Source organism: Ptiloglossa arizonensis, chromosome 6, assembly GCF_051014685.1.
Source record: "Ptiloglossa arizonensis isolate GNS036 chromosome 6, iyPtiAriz1_principal, whole genome shotgun sequence".
In the NCBI taxonomy this organism is placed as follows: domain Eukaryota; kingdom Metazoa; phylum Arthropoda; class Insecta; order Hymenoptera; family Colletidae; genus Ptiloglossa; species Ptiloglossa arizonensis.
The window spans coordinates 1,897,118-1,904,708 of NC_135053.1; the positions used below are offsets into that span (position 1 = coordinate 1,897,118).

The 7,591-nt window shown below is 36.6% G+C and overlaps 1 protein-coding gene across 5 annotated transcripts in view; it reads left to right on the forward strand.

The window, feature by feature from the left end:
- Nucleotides 1-6,790: 6,790 nt before the first annotated feature.
- The window catches only part of LOC143148101 (proton-coupled amino acid transporter 2), a 45,853-nt gene continuing 45,052 nt past the window's right edge, over nt 6,791-7,591 (forward strand). For 4 of the 5 annotated variants that reach the window (XR_012992399.1, XM_076314026.1, XM_076314028.1 and 1 more), the window contains exon 1: nt 6,795-6,994. The gene's annotated coding sequence lies outside the window, so the exon portion shown is untranslated. Of the gene's footprint in view, nt 6,995-7,591 lie in introns of all 5 variants that reach the window. The other variant, XM_076314031.1, reaches the window with a different exon arrangement.

Here is a 7,591-nt window from a genome sequence, read left to right on the forward strand (position 1 = left end):
GATTATAATAGGGACCAGAATCGATTGCTCGGACAAAGAATACATATTGGCCGTTGACCAGTGTTAACAATCGTTGGGACAGTTACTAGATACTCGATAGTTTATTAGTACATAATTCGTTTGAGTAGATATTCTTTGGACGACTATAGCGTTACGTTTAAGGCAATATCTGCTATATAAATCTTACCAATGAGTCCTGTAATCCTTACAATTGATTCTTACAATCGCGACAATTTTGTCGATGTTGAACTTTCTATGGACATATTTTCGACGAAATTATACAAAATCAGTGTTCGCCTAAAAGCATAGATGATCCATATTTCTTTTGGATCTACGAATTTTTCAAAACGATAAAGAATTTATCTATCGTCGTTATTGTTCCATTTCTCAAATGTAACGACATTCGTTTTGAAAATTCTAAGTGTATCTGTAGCGATAAAAAAGAAATCGTGATTTTATAGCTCGAAGTACACTGTTCGGATAATGGAGTATATTGAAACGATTTGGCCTCGATTACGAAACGTATCACTGGGAAAGATCGTTTTAAAAACGACGAGATTGTGTTTCAACGGGATACCTTTGTTTCCCTTATTATCGGACGTCGGAAAATTTGTCGGTCAGTGACCAGAAGCTAGCAAAAGGCTTAGTTATTTTCGATCCTCTTCCGAGAGCGAGCATCTTGGCACCACTCTCTAAATAGTAGCTTCAAAACACAAAATAAAACCGAAATCCAGGCCCGCGGCTGGTGATTTACTATATCTCACGATTTCTTACGTAATGTAACGAAATTCGTAGGTAAAAAACAAAGAGGAGTCACGGAACAGACGCGATTGCAATTATTGTTCGTTTTCGACGAAATTGACGAAATGGTGATCATATGAAATCACGAAACGCAGAGGGAACAGGGGATTTAGACGGGTCGCGTTAGTCACTGTTTGTAGCTGGTTCCCCTAACCGAAAAATTTTCCATGAAAACTTACGGTTTCGAGTATCGTCCGTATCATGGTTGAAATTTTCCATGACCCTTCCGAAACAGCCTGTTAAATTCCTATCGAACGCGATAACGTTCGATGAGTCTGTTTCGATAGAAGCTATACCAGTATGTGGTAATTATTAAGTAATTCTTTAATATCGAACGAGTTACGTATTGTACGACGGTCGAAAAGACAAAATGATTATTGCCCAATTCAAACAGAATGCAATATATTTTACATAATTGTTTGTTCGTTGCGTTGGCAGGAAGAAAATTTATATTATTATCAAAAATACCTCGTGTTTAAAACGGATATTAAAATAAATTTATTACTATTTCAATATTATCGAAATGTAAGTTCGTTCGCTAAATCATTTTGATTTACGAGATAGAAATATTTCCCACGACAAGAACAGTTCAGGAATTCAATGATTATACGCTATCAGCAATGTACAGGGTGATTCTAGAAATTGAGACGAGTTACGGCTTCTTTCGAGGGGAGAATTGGAGGAAAAATGACGGACAGTTTAACGAGATCTATGTATATATACTCAGGTGCAATATGTACTTGTATTTTTTTGTTCAAAATAGAACACGGATTTCTCTCGTTGTTCCTCGTGTACAACATTTTGGAAAAATTGTTTACGATAGTAGTGTATCAGAATATTTAATAATTGCATTCCGAATATAATAGTTTTACGTTCGATTTCTTTCAGTAGTATCGCGTTATCTGTAAAATGTTTAACCTCAGTTCTGCTTTTTAAACAATCGAGTTATACAAAACGTTGCGAGCACACTCTGTTTTTAAACACGGACGTATCGATTTTTATCAATACCAATAATACCAATCAATATAACGAATAATGTGAAGAGGAAATGATAATAATTCGAAAAGTATGCGGACAGGGTAAACGTTCATACAAATATTTGTTTATTTAAATATATCTCAAGTTCATTTTTAAACTCGCGACCTTTTTGAATTCGCGTATTTAATGAAACATCTCGCGTATGGCCATACTCTGTTTTCCAGTGAAATAGCAAAGTTAAAGCGCGTTTGTATAAATATAAAATTCGATTGCAGGAGTCGAAGAGATTTAATATTAATCGTTTCAATGTTGTTTGCGTTATCGGAGTGGAAATTTTGAAACGTGCCGAGACACAAAAGATTAAAATATATAGTAACTCTGGAAAAAAGGAGTCCTTGCGATGGAAAATTAGGGGATACTTCCATGATTCACAGAAAGAGAGAATCGTATGTTTCCTTCTTCCTTTATTGTGCGTACAAGATTGTTATTCGTAAAGGACATACGGTTTGGAAGATTTTTCGATAGAATGGAAAAGAACCAGCCCGAGAACTGTCGTGTAAAAACGAATCGAAGGTAAAAAGTAGAAGTCAGAATACGGAGTTATCAATGGCAAGATGTGATGGTGCGAAACAAGCATGATTTCTCAAGGAATTATCATCTGAAATTATAACGTTCGTGTTAATCCTTAAAGCAACTGTGGTCATTTATTGCTGTTTGCAATACGCTACTTGTTAAAAGTCCTCGTTTTTTTCCCGAGTTTCTACACAACGCTGCGTGTTTTCACCGAGTTCAGTGTAAGTTGATAACGAGTATAAAGTAAATCTGTTGATCCCTCATAGGTATTGGTAGTATAGATAAAGTTCTTTGTGATAGCAGTTCATCAGATCTGTGCAATTATCTTCGTCAGATAATCACCGAAAGCTGATCTACGCTAACATAAAAAAAAAAAACTAACGAAAACATAGGACGTATAACCAATTCACGTTGAAAGATTCTTTTTGGAGTTTTGGAACGTGGAACGAAGATCGAACAAAGAGAAAATTAATTTTTATTATCTAGCTTTTCAAATAAATATATTCTATATATATAGAAGTAATAGAGTAATAAATGTAAGATCAGTTTAGTTCTCTTAGTTAATTTAAGTGAGAAAATCTTAAAATCGATCGATTTTTTACTTGTAACTGATCTATCGCTTGGATTATTTAAATGATTTATGTTATAGAACGCTAGTAGGATATTTGAGATATGACTCAAGAAATGTACAATGGTCTTGGTGTCCAATACATTATAAAAATGATCGTCGGCATGCCAACTGTTACGTATGATACAAAGAGAGAGGATAATATATACAGGGCGGTTCACGCGAAGTGTTTCGAGCTAATTTTTCGAAAAGTATTACTTTGTTGTAATACTACAACAAAGAGTAAAAGTATTACTTAAAACTTCTTTGTTTCTTTCCAGGGATACAGGGGAAAAGGGGATAGGTGGAGTGTAATTTTTTGAAATTGAACAATGCAAATAGATTTTTGCATTTTTGAACAGCTTATTTAAAAATAAATAATATTCGTTCGAACCATTTTCTTTTTACTAGGTACGATTTAAAAGATAGAACGATAAATAGTGTTCAAGGGGTTCGTCGGAAGACATTAATTAAAACACTTCCTTTTATCGAATCCCTTAAATTACGCGTGGCAAGCAATAACGCGTCGTTTCGAATAAATGTTATTTGTTTTTAGCCGAGCTATCCACAAATGCAAAGATTCACACGTCGTTTTCTTAAAAAAAAAAAAAAAATGGAGGGTTGCATCTCTTTACTTCCTTGAGATGTTCAATTGCAATGTTTCGTACGTCACATAATAGACCTATTATGGGATGGTCATCCCCAAAGATCCTACGAAAGAAGGAATTGTATCGTTGTATCCAGTAGTTTTCGAAAAAAAAAAAAAAACAGCTCGTTACGCTCTATGTGAACCATTCTGTATATTTGTCTATTCGTATTAACATTCCATGTGTATTTCGTTATATCGTTATATCGTTCTATTGTGTCTCGTTCTGTTTAGTCTTTCTCAAGAGCGTTCGTTAAACTTTGATAATGTAGGAATCGATGTCTCGGGATTAACAAAACATGTCATGTACAGGTATATTATGCATTCGTCCATGGCTGGTTGAGTTTAAGGTCGTTCCGTGCCCATAAAAATTTTATATACACGTACGACCTCGTTTCCATTTATGGTCTCTGTTGTACGAGAAGGTACGGTTGAACAATTCGTAGACCGTGTGGATAATCGATAAATTTTGATGGTTGATCGGTACAGTCCTCTGTTCTTCGACATTTTTCGATGAAACTAGCTAGGAAGGAAAAAACGATGGAAAACTGGTTTGTAGAATTTTTCTTACACAAGAAAAATAAGAAAATCGTAGAGAACGACGATCCATTGTACAATAATAATTATATAGTTGCGTTATAATCTATTTTTTTTTCTACCTTCGGGAAATTTTTATGGATATCATAGTCTGCCAATTCGAAGAATTTTAATGAAAACATATATAATGGCATGTTGACAATACGGTATCATAATTGCGTACAATAAAGACGCAATAGGAATTTGGATTCACTATGCACGCAAAGTGGTAATCGCACAATTATTTCACAGGCAATAGCTCCGTGAACAAGCAAAAAGGATTTCTGAGAAAGTCGAAGTACAATCATTGTACGGATACAATTCAGTTTCGCTGAATGTCCGTAAACCCAAAGTTGTCGCCGTACATACGCAATCGACGAATCTTCAACGATTGTAGATTTTATAGTTTTAGCTGTACTTCTTCGTAAAAATGAAATTGATTCACTTTTCATCTTTTTTCTCACCGCTCTGCTGATTCAGAAATTCTGGTCTCCGTGTAACGCTTAAACTATAGAAAGTGTGACAAGTTTTTCGGAAAAATTAAGGACGATTGGGGATTTATCGATTATTTGCTCGGAACGATTGTCATCAGCGACTCTCTACAAGTAAATAGATTTTCTTGAGAATTTTATTTTACCATAATTATGAAGTATAATCGTACACAACTTTCGCATGAAAAAATACTTTGTTCGTTGAATTATAGTCTCGTTACTTTTTGTCGGTGTATAAATATATGGAAACTCTAGTAAGAAAAGTTTGAATGTTCCCGAAGAAGCAGTTAATAAATAGTTATTACAGTGAAATCTAAGAAACTTAAGGAAGGATTTTAAATCGTTGTAAATCGATTGTCTCTTCGTTAAAAATTTTATTAAAGCGAAAGGCGATTAAATCCTTACTGCGGAAGTATTCTAATTTTAAATTTTCTTCAGAATCCGAGCTTAGGATATTAGTTAACGCTTCATCATTTTTCTAAAACAGATTCAAAAAGTGAAGAAGTCTTCGTTAAAAGAAATTTTTTAAGTTATACGTCTTTACGAAAAGAACGCAAAAGTCGTATGTATTTCTGGGGTAAAATCAAATGTTCGATTAAAAAAATTTTTGGTCAGATTAGTATAATCGAAATGTTCGGAGGCGTTGAATACAGTTGTACATTTTGTGACTTTGCTTTGATACCGCACAATCGTGCGATTGTTTAAAAATTGCTTACCCGTTGGCACAGTCTGTGCTTAAACTTAAAGTAGCTGTATGTCAGAAACGAAAGGTTCGTGAAGCAATGTTTGTTTGGATACTTACTTTAGTTCCGATGCGTTGAACACACCGGTAAAGGACAACGGTAGAAAGTGATCGATTCGGATGCTCGTAAAAAAAGGAACACTTTTGCGACGTTGAAATTAAATATTACTTTCTTCGTTGGAAATTATCCGCACAACAATACGAATTAAATAAATAAATTTAATCGATCGTAGTTGTTGACCTCAACCGAGCTTGTATATTTTTCGTTTGTATCCTTAGGTTTTGGATGATCTTAAAATATGAAACAAATAAACGACCAAAGTGCAAATCAATTTTAAACAAATGATAAACAAAGAATCAAAATTTGAAACGAAAGACGTTACTTTTAAAAGTTGAGAAAAATTTTAAGCGCATAATGTGTAAATAAAAACTGAAAATAAAACTAGGTTTAAATATATATTACATAATGCGGATGTCGTTAAATTTGTTTTCATCGTTCGATACCGTTCGATTTTGCTTCAAATCTTGATTCTTCGTTTGTAATTTATTTACAATTGCTTTGTCCTTGGGCCATTTGTTTCTTTCATTTCTGAAGACGACGCAAACTAAATTTGATTATCTCGTACCCATTACAGGATTAAATCATATTACCTTCGTACCCGGATCAAGAACGTATAAAGTACCACTTAAGAATATCAATGTAAGAAACACCAACAATCATAGTTGCATACACAATTATGTGTACGTGTTATTTCTATTTATCGAAAATATACACAAAAGAAAATTGTTTTTAAACTTCTGCAACCTCGGAAGTCACTTTCGGCAAACAATCGATCTGAAACAAACACAAAGAAACAATATCGGAACGGAAAATAATTAATGTAAACGTGAACGCATATACTACGTGTTCACCATACTACGATCCTTGCGTGTTTGTTCAAGATAAACGATCAAAAAATCGCCCGGAAACTTCCGATACGGAAAAGATCTACGAGATATTTCTTTCAGTTGGTACGCTGTTGAGGAATAAAAATATATGGTCGTTCCCTCCAAAACCGTACCATCTATCTTGAATGGTTTACCAAGGGAAATGGAAAATACTCCTCGATTTGTTTCTTATCTCCGCGGCCGAAACGTGTAAATCCCGAGGATTCTCGTCACGGGTACACGCCGCGCATGCCAGATCAAATTTGCAGAACCTTTGACCGTGACTTGCTTCCGGTTTTCCGGAAGCAGATAGGTAGCCGCCGGTTGAACGTCTCCGACGACCCCGAGCTCGTCTCGTTCCGACGCGGACGAAATTCAGGGGCCACCAAGCGGTCGGTTCGGTTCGGCTCGTCGAGCGTCGGAGAAAAGCCAAGAAAGACACGGTCGCACCGGGCAGCCTAGCAAAGTAGCAGCAAGTAACGAGCAGTCTTTGGTGGTTTGGCTCGAGTGTTCCTGAGTAGCGCGGCTCCGTTTCAGTCGCGCGGAAGCAGCCGACCGTTGCACGTGCTCACGGATCGGACGACAACCGCCACCATCCATGGGTCACCAGTACCCGTTCGCACATCTGGATACTTTGAATTGACCACGATAAAGTAAGTCGCCCAGTTTCCGCCATTTGCCGTGCTTTGTTCCCGGATCCGAGTTCTCTCGTTTCGGAACACCGACCGATAGAATTATTCCTCTTCGTTTCCACGTCTCTTGGACGATCGAAAGCGGCGCGAGATCGAAGAACTCGTGGAATCGAGTTCCATGAAATATCCCTCGAGCATTGAACCGTTCGAGTTAGGTGGAGTTTCAAAGGGTTACGTTTTCGAGGGATGTGCGATTCCCGTTGGTTTCGATGACGCGGAACGGGGATTGAATTTTGATTTACGTCGAGTTCGATATACGAATCGTTTTACACGTCGAACGATCACGATTTTACGGATAAGCGATCGGTCTTCGTCGGTGTTATTTATGGGTTTCACGTGTACGAACGGACGCGCGGAAAGTGATCGAGTGACACGCAAGATACAATTATTCGAGTGTAGTGCGCGTTGGAACGCAGTCAATGTACCATTCAGATACACAACGATGCACGTGTGAGAAAGTTTCGATGTTTTCGTTCCTACTCCGGTTTTCGTTATCGGGCGATGATTGTTTTTCGTTTGTTGTTTCTTGTTGGTTCTTCTTTTCCTTTTACACGGCCG